The sequence below is a fragment of the Delphinus delphis genome, chromosome 21 (assembly GCF_949987515.2).
Source record: "Delphinus delphis chromosome 21, mDelDel1.2, whole genome shotgun sequence".
Taxonomy (NCBI): Eukaryota; Metazoa; Chordata; class Mammalia; order Artiodactyla; family Delphinidae; genus Delphinus; species Delphinus delphis.
The window spans coordinates 13,669,681-13,691,357 of record NC_082703.1 but is presented as its reverse complement, the minus strand read 5'-3'; positions in this window follow the sequence as shown (position 1 = coordinate 13,691,357).

The following is a 21,677-nucleotide window of genomic DNA, read 5'->3' as shown; positions in this document are numbered from 1 at the left end:
CTACTAAGCCTGTTCTTCAGAAGTTCTCCATTTTTGTGTTCGCCGTGGGTGAGGAAGGGAAATCATTCTCGCTCTTTGCCCCCAGTTGTATTTACAGGGTCACCCCCCTGCTATCAGGACTTGAGTGAGGACACAGTGTCCCACACCGTTCATCAGAACAACTGTCTGGTCAGTGTGCATCTACCATCGGCCGCAGGGCTGTTGCTGGGGGTACGGTGGGCGCTGATGGTCAGAACTGGAGAGTCTCTAGTCTGGCTGTGACATCCAACAGCAGAGAGTGGGCCTCAGGGGGCCTGAGGAGGGTGTCCTTAGGTGCCGCTGAGAACACAGAGGACGGGAGCCTGTTGACAAGGAGGTGGGGCTGGCTGTGAGCTCAAGATGGGGCCTCTTGATTTTCAGTGATTCATTGTCAGAACCGGAATTTCAGGGTTACTGTGGCCTGGGATCTACATAGGTAGGCGTTTGAAAACTAGAATTACTGGGTCATTAGGTGGTATTCAGTGTGGCTATGTCCAGAGTGTGAAAGCTTCCCCCCAGAATACAAAGCAGGATCTTATCTTTACTGCATCAGTCAGACAAGATATTACACTGGCTGTAAGATAACAGCCCGCATCTCCCTTGGAAACAGGCAGAAATGTCTATAAACAATAAATGCAGATGAAAAATGCTCAGCTTGTCTTTTAAATCAGATTGAAGACCCATTCATTTTGTTCACCGTCATATAGTCTTTGTTATGCCACAGCCCACATACAATGAGAAAACAGGAGTCGTGGGTAGCCCAGCACCTGGTAGATGCTTAGAAATGCTAGTTACCTCTTGACCCCCAACCCCATTTCGCTTGTTCTTGAAGGAAGAAAGTCTCAGCCCCGTATACACTTGGAGGCTTTTTTCACAACCTGCTTCCTTTTCTTGCGTTCAGTAAAACATGAGCACCAATTGTGTGCTAGGGGATGAGATGAAGTCCCCACCCTTGTGGAATTTAGATTCTAGTAGGAGAGAACGTCAAGAAACAAAGTGTATAATGTCAGACAGTGAAAAGAACAATGAAAAAATAAAAAAAGAACAGGGTAAGGGGAGACAGCAACTGCTTTTATATCTTTATTGGGTGCATTTCAGCAATTTCTTTCCCCAGAAATGCTTCCCGACTCCCCTTACTCTTATCTCTCCCACCTTTGTTACGTTGTCATTGATTCAGATCTCATTGCTGTTTGGACTTTTCCATTTGGGTTCAATTTCCTTTGTAAAGTTCACCCTTTTCCTTGAGGGGCAGTGAGTAGTTACATTCTTCCAGTCTTTGTCTGACTGTATCTTTATTTTATCTTTTGCTTAGTAGCTTAGACCTGTATAGATTCTAGATTAAAAGCGTTTTCCTGCAGCACTTGGAAATATTATTCCACTGTCTCCCGAAGCTGGTGAGCAGCTTTTTATTAGGATAATTGCTGTCCTTTGCATAATTTGTCTTTTTCTCTCATTTTTTCTCTTCTCTTCCCTCTGTTTTTTTTTCTCCCTCACTTTTTCCTTTAGCTGCTTTTAGGTTTTTAAAAATTATGTGTGTGTGTGCATTCTGTAACTTCACCGTGGGTCATGTTGGTATAGGTTTAATTTTCTCTGTTCTGTTTGGGACTAATGACTTCATATCTTCAGATATGAATCCTTATTTGTTCTCCCAAAGCTTCAACTCCAGTGAAATGTCGGTCCTTCTTTTCTTCTTTTATTTCTTTTAATACTCTAATATTTTCTACCTCTTTGTCTCTCTGGCTTCATAGTTGGTAATCTATGCATATCTATTTCCCAATTACAAATTACAGTGACCTATTTTACAATTCACATAGTCTCTCTTCAGTTTTGCTAATATACAATTAAACTGTACATTGCATTTTAATCTTAATGATGACGTGTTCATTTTTAGAAAAAAATTTCAAATCTTTTCCATTTTTTCATAATGCCTAATATTTTCTTGGAGTTTTGGCCTTTTTTGGAGGGGTCTATATTTAGTCATTTCAAATATTTCTTTTAGATTCTCTTTCAGATTGATGTTCTATTCTCTAATGCCTAATTCTTCATTTTGTTTTGTTTTCTCATTCTCAAAAATGGTGGGTTGTTTCCTTATGTATTTTATAATATTTTTTTAAAATCTAATAGAGATGGTGTGTGTCTGAAAAGCTCCTGTGGCATGGATTTTGAGAACATCTTTCTCATGGTTGCCTCTGTTTCTGCCAAGGACTCTGGGTATCACTGGCCCAGAACCAGGTCTTTACATTAATTCCTGGACTTAGGGTTTTCTAGATCACACAGGTAGATTTGAATCCCTCATCTATGCAAGACACAGGCTAGAGTTCCTGTTTTTTAGGGGAGACTTTATTTCCCCACCCAGAGTCCAGCCAGAAACAGAAAAACTTTCTTGTAATATCTTGGTACTGATGGGTAGATTTTTCTAGTCTATCTTTTACCTGAGGAGGGAAGTCTATTAGGGTCCCGTCTTAATGCAGGAATTTCAGTTCCCAGCTCCACATCTCTATCAGGCTCAAAAAGCCTTGTTGAAGTCTAATACGTTGGCTAAATATTTACTTTATAACCCAGTGCTGCACCAGGGACCTCCAGCAGCATCAGCAGCATCTCCGAGGTCGTTAGAAACACAGAATCTCAGTCTCACCCAGAGCTATAGAATCCGAATCTTCATTTTAACAAGATCCCAGGTGGCTCATGTACACACTGCGGTTTGAGAAGCCCTGCCCTGGATCATCATGTTGTATAATGCTCCTGCTTCCAACCCCTCCCCTAGAGAAGGGACAGTGTCAGCTCATGTGTTTTCTGGCTTTGTTTTGTTTTGTTTTTAACTTTCCTCCGCATTTTTGGGAAATGAGAATTTCACTGTCTTTCTTGGGAGCTCACCTATGCATTTAAAAACACTTGTGTTGAAACCTTCTTAGTCTGCCGTATCACCAGGCCTGGAAGGCCAATCCTACTGTCTTCACAGTCCAGCACTGAGTATTTAGCAGCTTCCTATACAGCCCCTTGCTTACTGCTTTTGTATGCAGACAATCAGTAACTGTAGCTGCCACTGTTCCAATGATAGGTTAGAACTGATCTTTTGAAAGTTACAGAGTAAAATGGATAATTTTTGTTTAGTTTTCTTCCCTTGCATGGTGGTCTCTTTTTTATATACTAATGCTTTTGAGACAGGCTGGGACCTGGGACCCTTTACTGCAGTGCCTGCGCCCGGACAAACGTCTCCTTGAACAACACAATACAAAGAAAGTGTAAGGGACTAAAAATAACTGTGCGCATGCGCAGTTGGGGCAAATTGTGAACAATAAGATACAAAAAGGCCAAAACCTAACTGCCGCTTCTGAGGTGCCAGGAAGCAAAAGCAGGATCCTGTGCACAATCCCCGCACACAGCACCACCAAGGGGGTGGGTAGACCCCCGAAGCACCCCTCCGGCCAGATCCACCTACCTGCTCCCACCCTCATCCCATTTAAGGAACCAGGTCACCCACTGCCTGGGGGAGTGAACAAGGGAAACTCTTACTTGTTTTCTCTCCCTCCAGTCCCAGTAAAGCCTTGCCTGAATTCCTCATCTGGCCTCTTATCAATTTCTATTGGTTGATGAGTCCAAGAACCCAGGTCTGTAACACTTTGACCCATTACATCCTCTGGTCCTACTATGTACTTTTTTTTTTTTTTTGGCTGCATTGGGTCTTCCTTGCTGCGTGCAGGCTTTCTTTAGTTGCAGCGAGAGGGGGCTACTCTTCGTTGCGGTGCGTGGGCTTCTCATTGCGGTCGCTTCTCTTGTTGCAGAGCACGGGCTCTAGGTGCACAGGCTTCAGTAGTTGTGGCACATGGGCTCAGTAGTTGTGGCTCGTGGGCTCTAGAGCGCAGGCTCAGTAGTTGTGGCGCACGGGCTTAGTTGCTCCAAGGCATGTGGGATCTTCCCAGACCAGGGCTCGAACCCGTGTCCCCTGCATTGGCAGGCAGATTCTTAACCACTGAACCACCAGGGAAGCCCCCTACTATGTACTTTTTATAGAGCTGGGTCCGGCTCAAGGCTAGACCCCCTCTTGTGCACCATGGAATTTCTGTAGTGAGATGGGAGAAATCGGTTGTGCTCTCAGAGTCACAGGCACCAAACAACACTGCAGGGGCCACTTTATTATCAGACACCTCTTTCAGAGCCCCAGTTGAACAGTGGGTTATCTCAGCCCGTGCCCAGTCAGCCTACATGTGCAGGCCAGTAAAAACAGCTGTGGAAGCAGCTCTCTCCAAATTCATTAACAGGCATTAATTATGCACTCGTCTATGGCATTGCAGTGTCTCAGGGAAACCCGAAGGGGAGGAGGAAGCAGCCCCTGACTTTGGGCAGCTTATCATCATGTGGTAGTGAGGCATCCATACCCAAAAGAATGAGAAGGAAAATCCCGAGATGTTAGATAAGCAAGTGCCTCCTGGAGAGGTAGGGGCTGTACAGAAATGCTGAGGGAACCTCGATTCAGAGAAGGAACTGCAGAAGGAACTGCGGAGGTGCAGGGTGACATCATCCCTTCACTTATTAAATTGCCACTAAATCCTTATCCCCTGCCTGCTTCTTCTTGGGGCAAATCATTCTCCTTTGTTTCAGAGAGAAGTTAAGAGCACCTCTGCCCTCCCCTGCCTGGGTAATCCATCACATCAACCACAGAGACCTTAGCTTTCTAACACCATTTGGGGAGATCTGCTTGGCATAAAAAAACATATCTTCCCTGCGTGAGATGAGGAGAGATTTCAGCTTTCTTCCCACCTCCTGTGGGGTACATCTGGCCCACAGTCCCTGATCATTGTTTGCAGAGCTTTAATCCAAACGTGTACATTGTTTTTTGAATGGCAAAAGACTGGGCCAACAATAACCACAGGACTTGATCTACTCCGTTCATCTGGAGGGCAGGGTTATTATATGAAGCTCCCTTCCAGCCAGTCTGATGTGCTCTTTGTTTCCTGGGGAGCCAGGATCATTGCCTTTGAAACTTTGCTTACAGCGCACCCTCCCCTGGAATCCCTTACCCCATTCCTTTCCAAATCCTACCTGTTCTTGAATGCCCTCTTACACGGGTGACTTTGTATCCGCACTGATTTTTTGAAACTTCATTCATATTGAAGTTCATTAGGAATTGCTTTTTTTGTATTATTAGGAATTGCTATTTTGTCTTTCTAACTTATCTCCTGAAATGTATTTTAAGCTTTTTGAAGTCAGAGAACTTGTAGCATGCAGCACAGTTGGCAGGCATAGAGCAAGTTCTCAAAGATCTCAAGAAAGTCTCTTGATTCCAGACTCATAAAATGACTCATTTTCAATATATACAATTATTCCCATGCTCCAATGAAACATTTCTATATGATGCCCAGGTTGTTGTGGAAATCATACCAAAGAGTGGCTAAGAACATAGGACTGTCTTGTTTATAATGGTTCTAGGAAATGAGCCAGGTTTTCCCTTGTAGGAGGTGGACTGCCTCACTAGTGCTTACCTAAACACAGTGCCCCCCTCCACCTGCCATCAACACTTCCTACCACCTTCTTTCTCATAATAAAATGAGAGATAATAAAATGTCACATCTTCCTCATTTTATATATTTGGAAGCTCTGTTATTAGGAGCATACACATGTGTAATTGTTATGTCTTCCTGATAAATTGATACTTTTATCATTATGAAGTCAACTTCATCTGATATTACTGCCACTTGGCATTATTATGCTTACTCTTTGCATGGTGTGTCCTTTTCCATTCTTTTACTTTACTTTTGCTTGCAACCTATCTATCTTTACTGTTACAGTGCATCTCTTGTAGACAGTGTGTACTTAGGTCTTGTTTTTTTAAAATCCATTATGACAACCCCTGCCTTTTAATTGGGATGTTTAGTCCATGAATACTTAATATAATTTTTCTTATGGTTGGATTTAGGCCTACTATTTTCTACAGGCATACTTCAGAGATATTGTGGGTTGGGTTCCAGACCACTGCAATAAAGCAAATATCATAATAAAGTGAGTCACGCTAATGTTTTGGCTTGTGGATATAAAGGTTAAGTTTACACTATACTGTAGTCCATTAAGTATGCAGTAGCATTATGTCTAAAAAAACAATATATGTACATTCATTTAAAAAATACTATATTGCTAAAAAATGCTAACCATCATCTGAGCTTTCAGTGAGTCGTAGTATAACATCAGAGATCACCGATAACATCACTATAAGAAATATGATAATAATGAAAAAGTTTGAAATATTGCAAGAATTACCAAAATGTGACACAGAGATACAAAGTGAGCAAATACTGTTGGAAAAATGACACCTGTAGACTTGCTCAATGCAGGGTTGCCACAAACCTTCAATTTGTAAAAAGCACAATATTTGCAAAGTACAGTGAAGTGAAGCATAATAAAATGAGGTCTGCCTGTAATAATGACAGTTCATGTATTCTTTGCTAGGCACAGTGCTAAATGTTCCATAAGCATGATCTCATTTAGCCTCTCCAAAACCTTTCAATTCAGTATAACTGTTACTCTCATTATGCAAGTGAATTAGTGAGACCTCAAATGATCAAGTGATTCGTCTCTCAGTCACAGAGCTGGAAGTGTATGGAAGAAGGACTAAAGTCTGGATGTGCCTAAATTTAAGGCCTCTTTTCTTATAAGCTTAGAGTGGATCTGGGTTTTACTTATCCTTCCCTGTAGACAAAACATGATCGCATAGTTCACAGCCATGTAAATATATACCCTGAATATTTACTTTTCTGATTCCCTTGTCTCCTTCCTAAGTAGAGAGAATATCTAGGTCCAAGTGGCCCTTGCAGTGCCAGGAGCCCAAAATGGGGGGAATCTCTGTGGATGGTGAAGACTTGCTTTCATCGGAGAGACAGGGGGGTCTGACTGCAGCCCTCATTGTTGCCAACTTCTGGTATGAGGTTGGGCAAGTCATTGTGCCTTATTTTTTTTTTTTTACCTCTGCTTCCTCATCAGTAAGTCTGGAGGAACTCTGAGATCTTTCCCTAAACTACTTAGCCTAATTCTCAGGTTTCTTTTTGGTGCCAGGAACTAGAAAGAAGACTCTTGGCAAAGTTTTGCTTGTGGACCATGAATTTAACAGTATCCATGGTAACTGTCCTTGATATCTTTAATACCCAGATATCTTCCAATAACTTAAATCATAAAACCAGGATCTCTCATTCTTAAAACAGGATTTTTCAATCTCTGACTCCATCTACAGGCTGCCTCCCCCCCACATCTGTCATGTTCCACTTAGTGCTATTGGCCTATCTGTCATTGCTTGGGAGAGCCAGGATCCTGGCTGGGTCACTTTTTGGTTTTCGAGCTCTAATTCTTACAGATGAAGCAAACTTAAGGGTGCAGTAGCCATCCATCTTGGTAGCCTGCGCTCTGGAGTTGAGTGGTTGACCTTTCCACCTAACAGAAAAAAATCTACCTGCTTAACCTATTCAGGATGGGCAGAAAAGGTGTTTACTTTTCCAGTTCCCTCATGGGGCTCGGTTTCCATGCCTGCACTTCAGTCACCACTTGCAGCCCTAGACTCACAACACAGTAGGCTGGATGTGGGCCTGTTCTCTGAGGACTTCATCAATCCATAGGTGTTCATTAAATACATCAAAGAATTAAAATCCTGACTGAAATGACTCCCTGTCACCAGCATTATGTCAGTTTCTGGAATCAATAAGGCCCATCTCCCCCCTTCCTCACCCCCACATTGTTGTTGTTTTTTTTAAGATTTATTTGTTTTATTTATTTATTTGTTTATACTTATTTTTGGCTGTGTCGGGTCTTAGTTGCGGCACACAGGATCTTCACTGAAGCATGCGGGATCTTTCATTACGGCTCACCGGCTTCTCTCTAGTTGTGGCGTGCGGGTTTTCTCTCTCCAGTTGTGGTGCGCAGGCTCCAGAGTGCATGGGCTCTGTAGTTTGTGGCACACAGGCTCTCTAGTTGGGGCACGCGAGCTCGGTAGTTGTGGCGTGCGGGCTTAGTTGTCCCGCGGCATGTGGGATCCTAGTTCCCTGGCCAGGGATTGAACCCGCGTCCTCTGCATTGGAAGGCAGATTCTTTACCACTGGAAAATGACAGTTTGGGCCAGAGCTGGTGGAGGCCTTCGACTTCCTGATCTTTCCAGAAATGGTTCTCATAGGTGGAGTGTAAACTGTACTTTCCTTTTGACTCACTGTGTAACTGTGGGAAATGAATTCAACCCTTCAGTGGTCCATGCGTGAATGATAGGTGCCCAGGTGTTGCCTCTCATAATTTTGTGACAGTGAAGACCCTTCAGATATTAGGAGAGTCTTAGAGAAAGTGACCTTACAAGGGTGACATTTCTGGTCACTGCTTAAAATGATAACAATATTTAAATAGGACTTTCTGGTTTGTCATCAGTTTATGGCCTCAATTGCTCCGAGCACGCACTCTCCAGGTCATTCTGGGGATGTCTAAATCAGATGTTGACATTTTACGGTCTGTGTGCTAGACATCGCAAGGACCGGATTGTCCCACATGAGGGGCCAGGTGTTGCCACTTTTGCTGATGACTTCTAAGTGTCTTTTCCCTCTTCACACTTCTGCTGCTTCCCAGCTCTGATCCACAGTTGCTAACCTAGACCTGCTGGGGGTTGGAGTCGCCAAACAAGAAGAGAAAGCCCTTATCTTGGCAAAACTTTTGAAAAGTTTCCACTTCCTTATCTAAAGAGGGAAAATATTCTTGCCTTAGAAGGAAGAGTTAAGCTTTCCCAGGACTGCTAAAACAACCATGGGTGAATAATTAAATGCTGTCAAATTCTCACAGCAGGAATTTCCCAGAAGGGCAAAAGGTATGCCATTTAACTTCTCTAGGCCTTAATTTTCTCATCCTTAAAATGAGGCAATAGGAGGCACAGGGGATCCAAGGTTCTTTCCTATCTCAACAGTCTGATTCTGTCTTTTTACTATTATTGTGTTCAATTATCATTATCAAAGCTGGTATACTTAAAATTATTTATTTTATTACCTTTTTCCCCCCTAAACAAAGTAATCTCCAAGCTCCTCTCCTTCCCCTTCTCACACTTTACTTTATAAAGTACTTTATAAAGTACTAAGATTAGTACAAGCCCATGACTTCTGTCATGTTCTAGGTCAGCAGAAGACAGGAGGATTTCATCCTCCTAGGGAACTATTTCAGGTCTCATCACTGACTTGAGTTTTCCTTGGTATATATAGTATCATGGAAGAATTTTTATTTCTAGCTAACACGTCTCCTCTGTGCTAGAGACCCACCCAAATATTCTAGCTTTATCTTCTCAACAGAGTCCTATTCTTGTATTTCCAGCTACCCATAGGAAATTTTCACTTGAGAAGAACGTCTCACTCTAAGTCAATCAACAGGTATTTCTGAGCAGCTATTATAAATCCAACATTATGAGTAATCTAGAAGGTGCATTAGACATCACCCTTGCTCTTAAGGATCTTAAATTGAAACTGGGGAGAAAAAACTAAAGTACATCCAGTCAGGAAACGCTTGTCGAGGGCCTCTTTGTGTGGGAAAACATGAAGCCTGATGGGTAGTGTGGCAATATATCTCAATTTTCCAGGAACCGTCCTACTTATATATGTATTAGGATAATTATTGATTAACCCTCTGACCTTCCGAAGCATCCTAGTTTGGGTGAAAAATTATAAGCTTGCCTTAATGTTGGGGAATGACAGGGCCTTGGTATCCTCACCCATGGGAGTTAGAACAACAGAGACGACTACCAAAGCAACTGAGAACCGTGAAGATTAGTGCTTTGTTAACACGGGAAAGCCGCTGTCACACCCTGGGCATTTTTTAGTTTGGATGAGGCAGTTCCTTTCATTACCTGAGATATTTGTATAGGCTATATTGTGTTGTTGGTTAATGGAATGCAAAGGGTTATTTTCTCCAGGTTAAAATTCTGATCAGCATTTATGTCTCTGAAATGGGCTTAACCTATTGCTGAGACGTGTCAGATCTTTTATTTATGGGAAATAGACCAAGAAGAAGCCTTAAGGAATGGGCAAGAAGTAAATGGCAGCAGCTTGTGTGTCCACATAACGAAAAGGGGCGTGGGGTCTCATCAGCTCAACTCAACACCATGCCCGGGTATCTACTCCAAGCCAAACACTGGCTTTTACTCAATAGGGCAGAAGGAATTTTATGAGCAAAACCTAGAGGTAAGAGGTAGTGTGGGGAGTGTGGGGACCGCCAGACAACTTGGCATCGGTGGGACGTGGGTCAGTGGGTAGTAGGGAATGTGGCTATGGAGGTAGGCAGAAGCCAGATGCTGGAGAACCTACATCAAGAAGCAAAATGCTTTTTAAGTTTGGAAATGAAATGGTACCTCAGATAGAGCTCCATCCCTAGGGCTCTCACTGCTCCGGCAGCCACCACATTTGCAGCAACGTGATCTGGTTTTCAGGGTTTCTGATGATCCCTGAAAACCCTCTCTACCCGCTCCAGGGCGCTGTTCACATACGTGCTGCTCATATTTTCAGACATAACAGTGCTGATGAGATTGTTTCTGGAGATCCAGGACAAGCAATGCTAACCAGGAGGGAATAACCAGCCCGGGGCAGACAGCCCCATGTTTGATGTCACCTCCAAGTGCTACAGAGGAACTGGAGCAGGAAGGACCATTGATTCACTGGGTCAAGGCAGTGGTGTTTGTGTTCTTCCTGAATGTGCCACAATCGCGGACAGTGCTGGGCTGGCACTGAGGATCCTGCTGGTTCTTCCATGGTTCCTCCAGTTGGTGGACTTGGATGGCCCCTAAGGCCATGTGACCCAGCACGGTGCACCACCCCCAAGCTGCTGGACCCTGGAGTCCCTCCCACTCTGAACTGCAGTGTACCAGTCAGGTGATCATATTTACCCTGGCAACACACATTCTCAGCAGCAGAAGTGGAGCAGTATGGTTTGGTGCATAAACACAGGAAGTTTAAAAAAAGAAAAAAAGCTCACACCAGTTTGGACTGAGCCAGTAGAATCCACCAAAAAGGCGAAATGTAAAACTAGCAGGAAGCACCGTCTCCAATCATGCGAGAGAGACACGCCAACAGAAATTTTGTTCAAATAATAGAATTATTAACAGATAGGCGACCAAGAACTTCTAAAATTGAATGCAGATGCTTGTTTTCCGGTTTGCTAGACACAAACACTAAGCATGATATTTGTAAGAAACCTCCCTTTTAGGTACAGGGGAGGTTTTCCTTAAAGTTTTATGAAACTTTTTCCCTTCGTTATTTCACTTAGACATGTTTCCTTAATTAGTATTTTTTCTTCTCCGTTGCAAGAATCTAACCAGTGTTCATTCGGTGAAGAATTAATGATGAACTATGGGAGTAAGGAGAGGTGTTCCCTTCCTTTGAGGGCCATATAGATGCCAAGATGGAAACCATCTTGAACAGAGAACGTCCATGAGGTTGTTGGTACTTGCAGCTTGTGCTGGGTCCCGTGGGTGCAGATCACTTTCATCCAAAATGTTTTGAGGAGTATGTTCTGAGCCGGACACTTGAGAATTATATGCTTATGACTATTTTTAACTGTGACTCACAAGAGAGAACTGCATGGTAACAGCCTGCTTTATGAAGTTTTAATCCATGTTTCACTGTCACTATGACAGTCTCTGATGACATGAGGGGCTGGGTCCAGAATGTAAATCAATGTACTACTTCCTTCAAGGAGGAAGTCAGGCTTTGAAAAACTCATCAGCTGAACCACGGTGTGCTTCATGAGGTGGTTGATGTGCAGTGTGGCGCAAGCCCCTGCTGATGTGGGAGGTGAAATCTGCAGACTGCAGTTTGACACATGCTGACATACACATTACTGTCACTTAGGTCACCATTTTTTTAAAAAATAAATTTATTTATTTATTTTTGGCTACGTTGGGTCTTCATTGCTGCGTGCGGGCTTTCTCTAGCCGCATCGAGCGGGGGCTACTCTTTGTTGCCGTGCACAGGCTTATCTTTGTGGTGGCTTCTCTTGTTGCAGAGCAGGGGCTCTAGGTGCGCGGGCTTCAGTAGTTGTGGCGCGTGGGCTCAGTAGTTGTGGCTCGTGGGCTCTAGAGCGCAGGCTCAGTAGTTGTGGCCACGGGCTTAGTTGCTCCACAGCATGTGGGATCTTCCCAGACCAGGGCTTGAACCCGTCTCCTCTGCATTGGCAGGCAGATTCTTAACCACTGCGCCACCAGGGAAGTCCCAGGTCATCTTTCTAATCTATAACTCTTAATCTGTCTTGATAGATTTTTTTGAAGTACAGTTGATTTACAGTGTTGTGCCACTCTCTGCTGTACAGCAAAGTGACTCAGTTATACACGTATATACATTCTTTTTTTAAATATTCTTTTCCATTATGGTTTATCCCAGGAGATTGGATATAGTTCCCTGTGCTGTACAGTGGGACCTTGTAGTTTATCCATTCTAAATGTAATAGTTTGCATCTGCTAATCCTAAACTCCCAGTCCATTCTTCTCACTCCCTATAACTATTAATCTGTCTTAATTTAAAAAAAATAAATTTTGTAACAATTTCAAACTTCAAAAAAGTTGCAAGAATAGAACAAAGAACTGTGTGTCTTTCACACAGACCCTTCCAAGTTTCACTCATGATGTGCTTGGTAGCAAACATACCAGTTCTCCACCACATGATCTAGTCTGTTTAGATCTTGAGTTTCATGCCCTTGACCTGTATGAAGATTACATTTCCTAGAACGACCCTTGGCTTAGGTTTATCCGTGCTTCTTCATGATTAGTCCCAGGTTATGCAATGAGAGCAGGATTGTCATGAAGGTGACATTGTGTTCTTATTGTACCCTGTCAAATGGCCTGTGATGTCACTTTGTCCCGTTAACTTTGTGTCCCAGTGGTATCTCTGATCACTTGATTAAGAGAGTGTCTGTCCCATTTCTCCACTGGAAAGTTACTTTTTTCTTTTGTAATTGATACATATCATGTAAATATTCCATTACTCATTCCACTTTCACATTCCACTTCCACTTCTTTTCCACTTTTCACATTCACACATTCACTTTCACTTCCACTTTTGTTTCAGCACCCATTGATGTTTCTGGGCCTGAATTTATTACCGTGATGTTTGCCAAATGGTAATTTTCTAATTGTATCTTTCTTACACATTTACTAGTTGGCATTCTATTGCAAGGAAATTCTCATCTCCCATTTGTAAATGTATCTGTTTATAAACAAATGAGTTATTGTTCATTATAATCTAGTATTCAATGGGTTATTATCTGTTATTTTCATTAATTACCTTGATGCTCAAATTGACCCAGATTTTGACAGTAGGAGCTCTGCAAAACAGGCTTCTGTGTCATTTTGACATGTGCCCATCACTCTTGAGCACTGGCTTCACAACAAGCTGTTCCTGGCTTCTCTTGTACTTTCCCTGCCCCAGCTCGGGATCAGCCAGTTCTCTAAGGAACTTTTCATGCAGAATGATATTAGAAGCCAAGATCTGGGTGCTAAGTGTGTGCAATGCTACTGGAGTGTTGCTTCTCCCAGGCCCTCCCAGTGGACAGAGCTAGGAAATATATGTATTTTTATACACACACTCAGGCATACACACATATGTATGTATGCATGCGTACCTTTCCTTCTTTGCTTCTGTCTGTTTCTCTGGGTCCCATTATCCTTAATATGCTTATTTGCTCAATCCACTGTATGTAGCCATTCTCCCTAACTACATGAGGCTGCCTTTCCATGCTGCTCTGATACTATCCTTGTAAAGGTCATCATTCCTAGCTGTTGCAAGCCACCCCTGTCACCTTGCTTTAATACCATCCTTGCCCAGGCCCTGTTAACCTCCTGCTTGTGCCTGCCCAATGACTGTTGGACTGAATTAGGAAGGAAGGGAAGAAAAGAAAATTTTTGTTTCTGTTTCTTTTTTTTTTTTAATTAAAAAAATTTATTTATTTATTTGGCTGCACTGGGTTTTACCTGCAGCACACAGGATCTTCGTTGCCGCGTGTGGGATCTTTAGTTGCAGCATGTGGGATCTTTAGTTGCGGCCTGTGGGTTCTTAGTTGTGGCACCCAGGATCTAATTCCCTGACCAGAGATCGAACCCATGCCCCCTGCATTGGGAGCATGGAGTCTGAACCACTGGACCACCAGGGAAGTCCCAAATTTTTGGCTCTTAATTAGAAGAAAAAGTAAGCAAAGGCTAAATGGAAATTATCTGCAATGATTACTTTTTTGTTCACTAGTACACTCCAGGATTTAAGCTATAAGACAGCCCATCTACCTTTATGGTATGACTATTGACATAAAAGGGTCTTAAGTGCCTCTAAGTCTACTTCAGGACTGTAATTATGAGCAGGAGGTAGGGAAGAGGCAGATGCTTCTGCCTTCTGTGCTGTATTTTGGCCTTGGCTGTAATAGCAGGGATAGGGCTGTCAGCATAGAATGCTTGTCAGCTGGTCTAGACATGCATCATGCCTAATGAAAGAAGAAAGAAAAAACGATTGATTTTTCAGTGGTTCTCACCAAGAGGTTATACTTTTCACCTTCAAGGTGGCCTTGACCTCTGCTGAAATAAGCACCAGAAAAATGAATGTGTTCCCATAGTTGGTAATGACTGTTACCTAATTATGAGGTCACATTTCCTGTCACTTGGGCAATAAGTAATTGCCATTCCTTCCAAGTTGATTGCAGGCTCCTTGAGGGCAAGGTGCAGGATGGTTACTTATGAAATCTCCCACAGAGACTTGCAGTTAGTGGCCGATTCGTAGCTGATGACTCAACGTTTGATTCTCCCCACCGTTCACCCAGCCAGACCATTAACCGTAATACTGGGCAAAGACTCACACCTATTTTCCTGTAGTGGTTTCGTCACCTCCATTGTTCACATGTTAGAAATTATTCAAATCTGTAAACTTCTGAACTGATTAGGGAGGCAAAAGCGGAAGTCGGCCCTTTTGAATTTCATCATCTCATCCTCCCTTCGTCCTCGCCTCCCTCCCTGCCCCTGATTCAAATGCTGGCAGAAGTTGATGCAAGAATGACCTTGACCTAGGTAAGAAAATGGCTCTGCTGCTGAATTGTGCTTCTTCAAGTTCAGAGCCGGCCGAGTGGCAGGACATCCAGGCTTGGGACTGCAGTCGGAGCCCTGGTTGTAGGCTGGCTTCTGCTGGGAACTCTCTTGTTCAGCTTTCATCAGGTCTCCTAACCTCCCTGGGCCTCATTGTCTGCATCTGTAAAACTGGAGGTTGGATCTCATGATCTCTTTACAGCCTCTGGTTCTACAGTTGTCTTACTCGGGCCTTGTGAAATACTGTGATTCATGGCCACATCCTGAACGATAGCACAAAGGTAGCAAAGTGACAAGGAAAACTGAGAGTAAAAGTGTAGTTTATGATAACACTAGAAAGACCATTCTCCGAAAACTCAAACCTAAACCTCTTTTTCTCAGTGTGTGTGTGTATATTTGCTTGCAATTACAGGAAGAACTATAGAAAGCCACTTACAGCTGTTGCTGGAGATTATTTTTAAATTTATATGGAAAACCAATCCCTAGAATAGCTAAAACAATTGTGAAAAAGAAGAATAACGTAGGAAGACTCACTACCTAAGACTCACTACCTATTAGGTCTGACCGTACAGCTAGAGCGATCAAGGCTGTATGGTATTGGTGGAGGGATAGACAAATCCATCAGTGGAACAGAATAAAGAACCCAGAAATAAACCACACAAATATGCCCAACTGCTTTTCAATGAAGATGCAAATTAATTCAATGGAGGGAAGAAAGCGTCTTCAGCCACTGGTGCTGAAACAAGTGGATCTCTCTAAGCAAAGAGAATGAGCTCAGCCTTTCATCTTCTATAACAGTTAACTCAAAATGAATCATATTTAAATTTAAAATGTGAAACTATAAAAATTTTAAAGGAAAACATAGGGAAAAATCTCTGGGATCTTGGGCTAGTCAGAGAATTCTTAGACTTGACACCAAAAGCATGATTCCATGAAGGGGAAAACTGATAAACTGATAAAAAGTAAAAAATTTTGCTCTGGGAGAGTCCATGTGAAGAGGGTGAAAAGGCAACCTATAGATTAAGAGAAGATATTTTCAAACTACACATCTGACAAATAGTACCACCACCAAAATCTGATAGGTTGTGGAGAAACTGGATATATCACCAGTGTCATTGTAAAATGGGGCAGCCACTCTGGGAGACACGTTGGCAGCTTCTCACAAAACTAAACACGGGACTACCATCTGACCCTGTAGTTTCACTGGGCATTTACCCCAGATCAGTGAAAATTTATGTTTGCAGAAAAACCTGTACATGAATATTCATGACTGCTTTATTCCTAACAGCCCCAAATTAGAAACAACGGAAGTGCTCTTCAGTGTATTAATGGTTAACCAAACTGTGGGACATCTATACCATGGGATAATACTCAGCAATAAAAAGGAACACATTTGATCCGTGGGACAAGTTGGCTGAATCTCCAGGGAAGTATGCTGAGTGGAAAAAGACAGTCCCCAAAGATTACATACTATATGATTCCATTTATACGACATTCTCCAAATGACAAAATTATAGAGAGGGAGAACCGAAGAGTGGTTGCCAGGGCCGAGGACCTGGGTGCGGTGGGAGGACAGAGAGGGAAGAGGCGGCATGCCTATAAAAGGACATGAGAGATCCTTGTGGTGGTGGAAAGGTTCTGTTTTGACTGCACCAATGTCAGCATCCTGAGTGGGACATTGTGTGACAGTTTTGCCAGATGTTCCCACCGGGGGAAGCTCGGTAAGAAGTACATGGGCTCTCTCTTATTATTTTTTTAAAATTTCATGTGAATCTACAATTATCTCAAAATAACAAAGTTTAATTTAAAATAAACATTGGCTTCTCTGTCTGGGCTCAGTTTGATACAAGTAAATGGAGTTAAAAAATGTAGAATTTGGGAAAAGAAAAGACTAAAATAACCTTTGGAGGGATTGATTATAAATCGCTTGGTGACAGTGATACGTCTTTTTCTTTCTATATTCCCCAGAGTACTTGGCCCCAACCGTCAGCTTACCCATAGAAGCACTCAGTAATGTTGTTTTGTGTATCACTGTTAGTATGGAGTAGAAGTTGCCTTGTCAAACAGTTTAATTTTTGTATGTAAATGTAAGACACGCATGTACCGTAATAAGCAACTCAGATGTGGTTGTGTGTGAATAAGCCGATGATTTTTTGTGAAAGGTGGTAATTAACCTTGATAACGTAAACAAAACATAACTAAAGTCCTTTTGCATAATATGGGGTTAAATCGTTGTGTTTTTCTCCCATAGAGGGTGTTTGCTTGTTTGTTAGCTTGCTTTTGTTTTATTTTACAAGATATCCTTGACCTACGTTCACTAGCATAGGAAGCAGGGGCAGTGAACTGTGCTCTAAGGCACAGGTTCTCGCCTCTATTTCTGGAGCCCAGGGCTCTTAGGAAGTGTCTCAGGAGTGTGGGGTGGGGGGAGATGGCTGTGGTTCCCTGCTTCCAGCAGTATCCACCTTAGGCAGCTCTCTCTCTTGTCTATTTTGCAAATTGGGTTCTTGTAAGATTTGGTTTAAGAACAGATTCCAGTGCTTCGTAAAACCCCGTCGTTCGCCGTTTTGCAGGGCTGAGGTTGCAGCTGGAACCCAGTGTCTCCAAATCCCCCTTCTGGGGAGATTGTGGAGAGGCTGAGCAGATAAGGGTGAGAGTGCTGTGTAGGGGTGAAAGCACCAGTGGCATCTGGCATCACTCTTTCTCTCCTGCTGCAGTCACTGCCAGCAGTGTTGTGTATTTAGTGTTGCCTTTGCCCTGGCTGGGACAGAACACACCACCTGCAGAAGCTCTGAGGCAGAAGCTCCCCATTTCAAAGCAGAAAAATGAACCAGTGTGAGAGGGAAGTTTGCAGAGAAAATACTTTTTGATTTTTCTTTTCAGTCTGTGTTTTGTGTGTGTGTGTGTGTGTGTGTGTGTGTGTGTGTGTGTGTGTGTGTGTAGTAGTAGTAGTAGTAGTAGTAGTAGTAGTAGAAGAAGAAGTAACACACAAGTAACGTAAGTCATGAAGGACCCAAGGTGTGAGGTCGTCGATCAGTTGATGAGAAAAGCAGCTGGGGACTGGAGAATTCAAACCAACAAATGCTTATTGCATGCAGAATGTGCAAAGCAGTGTGCAAAAAAGAATTTATGAAAATATGTGGGGGATATTTCAGTGTTTGTTTTAATAGGTAATTGATTAATGGTGAATAATTAATATTAAAATAAACTTTAATAAAATGGTGTGATAAGATCAGCAAAATGTCACTTGGCTAATTCCACATTCAAATGGGACCAATATGTCCACCAGAGGGCAACTAACTAGGTGGCCCTGGGAGTGAGCCCAGCAGGTGGGGAGTCATTTTCTGTTTTCAGTGCAGGTTGTGATGTGTGGTGTAGCTATGTTCTCTGAGGAGGGATGAACCCGGGGAAGCTTAACCCACATCTGGTGATGGAGAGCTCCCCTTGGATGTATCGGGGCTTCGTAAAACTTTTTCAAGTCCCTGCAGCACTAGCATTGGGGTCCTCTCCACACTGCCGCCCCTCCTCCAGCACTGGGTGACAGTAAACGCCAGCCATAGGCGGTGACAAAACTTAAAACAAAGAGCATGTGTGTCCACATCACAAAGATGGCCATCGGGGAGGAAGAGGGGATCTTCAGGGCTGAGGCCTGGAGCGTTTTGGAGATGAATTTCTACTTCTTTGGTCTCCTGTGGTGCTTAAGGCCTCTTGAACTTGCTGGGCCAGAGAGAGAGGAGCTGAGACCCTGTAGTTTGCAGAATTCCTGGGAGCACTTAAGTGGTACTTTCTGGGGACTGGGGCTTGGAATACTGCGAGATTCAGCCTGTGTCTCAGTCCACAATGAACAACTTTCTCCGGGAGCTTGGTGATGCCCTATTTTTGGGCACAAGGGTTGGGGTGGAGAGGTAGTAGGACATAAGCCCAAACCATTAATAACCCCTTTCCTTTTAAATTCTCTACTCTTAAGAGTGAATTGGCTGGAGTTTCCAGAGGGCTTTTGGCCATCAGCACTACAATTAGGAAACAAAACCTAACCAACAAAAACACATCTAAACCACAGACAAAATCACCACTCTGTTATAACCCATCCACCCAAAAGCACTACGCAGCCAGAACTGATTCTGGCCCATGACTGGCCAGGGCTTTCTGAGCTCCCTGAGGGTCTGAGAAGATCCCAAAGGCCCAGGATAGGTAAGCCCGACAGGCCTGGCACAGTAGGGTTGGCCCAGCTGCTGGTTTACACGAGTGCTCCAGGGTCATTCAGAGCGCCCCTATTCATTCTCAAAAGCATCCCAGTTTGGACGATAAAATTATATGGTCTTTAAACAAACAAACTAAAAAGCTGACTCCAGGCCTCAGCTGAGGGTCTACAAGTCACCTCTGAAGTCTCACTCTTTCTATGTGACTCTTCAATCGGGGTCAGCAAACTACGGCCAGCAGGTCAAGTCCAGCCCTTGGCCTGTTTGTGTATGACCCACAGCAGAGAACGGTTTTTACATTAAACATTTTTTTTAAAAAAAAGAAGAATATGTGACACAAATCAAATATGATCTTCAAAGCCTAAAATATTTACTATCTGGCCCTTTACAGAAAAAGGTTGCCGAGCCCTGATCTAGCCGCCTGATCTTGCGTTTGGCGTAGAGGGCCAGGGGCCTGGATTATCATTGTCTTTGGCTCCAAAGAAAAGAGTATTGTGTATCCCCATCCTACCTTGGCCAAGCTCAAGTCTGGCAGAGGGCCTGGTGCCGGGGAAGTGCATCAGTGTCTGTGGAATGAGTGTCAGCTACCAGAGAACCCCACGTGGACAAGACCTCTGTTGCGATTCCCTGTCTCCTCTCCAAGGGTGGGTGATGGCAAAGGGGGAGGAACAAGGGTTGGGGCGTCCTGTGCTACAGGTGAAAGGCAGTGCTGGCCCTGAATCTAGCCCGTCTCCTCGAACACATGGGGAGCTACGGGGCCCTTTGGTGGTTTCCTTCCGTCAATCACATCCTGCTGTCCAGCTGGGCCCTAGGATGCCCAAATCATTTAATGTTGACCTTTATGCTTTCGTGTGGTCAGTGGTCCTTGCCATGTGCCTTTTGTGTATAAAGATGCGTGTGTTCACCCCTCCCCTGGCGATCGCATCTTTCTAGCCTGAGGAACTTCTTCTCAGAATCACCCTTTTAGTCTCAGTTCTGTGAGAGAGACTCCAGTTTGGGGTGACACTTCTCGGAAAAAGAAAAAGAGACCCTCGTGCGCAGTCCTCTCAGCTGTCACCGACTGGCTCTGTGACTTTCGGGAAAACACTGAGGGCCTTCAACTCTTCACCCGTAAAAAGAGCTCCCTGACAGCGCTTACAGTGCGAACAGTGATGGTTTTGTGAAGTCCAAGCTGTTGTCTGGAATGCTCTTCGTGCCTGTGATCCTTACAAAGAATACAAATAGTGTATGTGGTACTTCTTCCAAGTTTATATTTAGAACCGTTTTAAAAACAAACACGTTGGCCAACTCTGAGAAGTACTCAGGCCACCGCCAGAGCCCCTGGTTACCTTATTCCTGCTGAAAACACTCAGAGCCCCGTCAGAGCAGTTGACAGGGGGCGGCAGGGTCAAGGCCAGAACCCAGGCTTTCTGACTGCTGATACCTCTGGTAGCACCACCCACCACTTTACACGGCTCCCAGAGGACTCACCTGAAACATGTCTCTTACAGGGTTGGGTAGAAACAGCACCTAGAAACAGCCTTGCACACAAGCAATAAATGTTCCACTGAATTATTTGGATATTTGCTATTCTGGGGACATTGCTCTAGAAAAGTGGTTTGGTGGTTTTTTTGTTTTGATTCCTTTTTACTCCAGACATCTCTGGGATGTCTGTCTCACAAGTTAGAATTATGTAATGATTATGAAAACCACATTGAATCACAAGTAGACATTCATAAAACCAGTGTTATTTTTTTCCCCTTCCCATTTCTGTGGAGGCAAAAACGTGGGCAGTGTTTGCCAGGCTTGAGAAAGGCGGTCATGCATGTAGCTCACTTTGGGCGCTTACTGACTGGGTGCTAAGATTAAATGCTCTGACGTTCCACGACAGAAGCACCACTGCCTTTCCCGGCGTGGCCAAGACCGATTGGCAGGAAACACCTGGCAGCAGTTTACCTCCCCTGCATCCCATCTTCTGAACTTGGAAGTAAAACATCTCTAAAATCTTATTTAGGGTGAATGTCCTGTACCCAGTGGAGACAGGGCCCCACCAGGAGCTGCGTGGTTTTGCCGCTTGCAGAGTTTGTCTGATCAAGCAGTGCAAAGCTATGATAGCTGCTTACAGTTTTCCCACTGCTGCGTATACACCAAGTCAAAAATATGCTTCAAGAGCAAGTGACAGGGTAGGAAGAGACCTGCCCTTGGATCATTAAAAATGATTCAGAACAACACGGCCCCCTGTACCACTTCCCTGGCAATCACTCTCTTAGGTGTACCCAGCCTTGGCTGCTGTACAACTTAGAAAGCAATTACCCCCCTTCCTCTGAACTTTACAGCTTTTCTACTTAGCCATTGATTGTGTCCTGTCCCTTTTGGAAACCGGCATTCCAGATGTGGAAATACACAGACTGAAAATGTTCCTCCCCAGCCTCTGACTC